Consider the following 1,533-nt stretch of genomic DNA (forward strand, 5'->3'; position numbering starts at 1 on the left):
GAAAAGAAACTCTCCATGGCACATCATAGTAGAAACACTACACGTACAAAACAAAGAAACAGTTCTGAAAGTTGCAAAAGAGAAACAACAAGTCACATATAAAGGAAAACCCATTAGGATTACAGCTGACTTTTCAGTGCAAACTATGAAAGCCAGAAGAGCCTGGACCAAAGTGTTCCCAGTTTTAAATTACCATAGATGCCAACCCAGATTACAATACCCAGCCAAAATGTTGATTATAGTTGAAGGGGAAAGAAAAATCTTCCATGACATAAATAGGCTGAAGGAATTCATAGCCACAAAACCAGCCCTTCAGAGAGTTCTGGAAGCAATATAAAGAGCTGAAGAAAGGAACGACTATACCCAAGGGGTTGCGGAAAGAAATTCAATGAAGGTATAACTGTGGAAAAGTACAGCTATATCACAAATGTAAACAGAAATAAAAATGACAGGATTCAATACTCATCTTTCATTTATAACTTTAAATATTAATGGACTGAACTCCCCAGCCAAAAGACACAGACTAGGTGAATGGATTAAGAAACAAAACCCATCTTTTTGTTGTCTGCAAGAAACTCATCTCACTTTCAAGGACAGACACTATCTTAAAGTGAAAGGATGGAAAAAATATATCAAGCAAATGATACTAAGAAAAAAGCAGGTGTAGCAATTCTAATATCTGACAAAATAGAATCTAAACTAAAACTAATCAGAAGAGATAAAGAGGGCCACCTCATTCTGATCAAAGGAACAATAAATCAAGAAGATATTACAATCATGAATATATATTTACCAAACTCTGGTCCACCCAACTTCTTAAAAACAATACTACAGGACTTGAAGACCCAGATTAATCCCAACTCACTAACTGGAGGGCACTTCAATACCTTACTGTCTCCATTAGATAGGTCAACAGGGAAGAGAGTTAACAGAGAGACATCTGAATTAAACAATACCATGTATCAAATGGACTAAAGAGATATCTACCAAGTATTCCACCCAAGCAACAAAGGACATACTTTCTACTCAGCACCCCATGGAACCGTCTCCAAAATCGACTATATACTGGGGCACAAAACAAACCTCAACAAATATAAAAAGATTGGAATAATTCCATGCATTCTATCAGACCACAATGCCATAAAGCTTACAATCAACACCCGAAGAAGCCCTAATCACCACATGATAACAACACACTCCTGAATGATAAATGGGTCAAAAGAGAAATTAAGAAAGAAATAAAAGTATTCCTGGAACTAAATGAAAAGGACAATACAACACAACAAAACCTCTGGGACATGCTGAAAGCTGTCCTTAGAGGGAAGTTTATAGCTCTAAGTGCCTACATCAAAAAATTTGAAAGAACACAAATAAATGACTTAACATTGCAACTCAAGACACTTGAAAAGCCAATAGCAAATTAAACCCAAACCCAGCACGCAAGAAGAAATAACGAAAATCAGGGCAGAAATTAATGAAATTGAAACAAAGAAAACAATACAAAGAATCAAAGATTCCAAGAGTTGGTTCTTC

Source organism: Nannospalax galili, unplaced genomic scaffold (assembly GCF_000622305.1).
Source record: "Nannospalax galili isolate Female #2095 unplaced genomic scaffold, S.galili_v1.0 scaffold644, whole genome shotgun sequence".
Lineage (NCBI taxonomy): Eukaryota > Metazoa > Chordata > Mammalia > Rodentia > Spalacidae > Nannospalax > Nannospalax galili.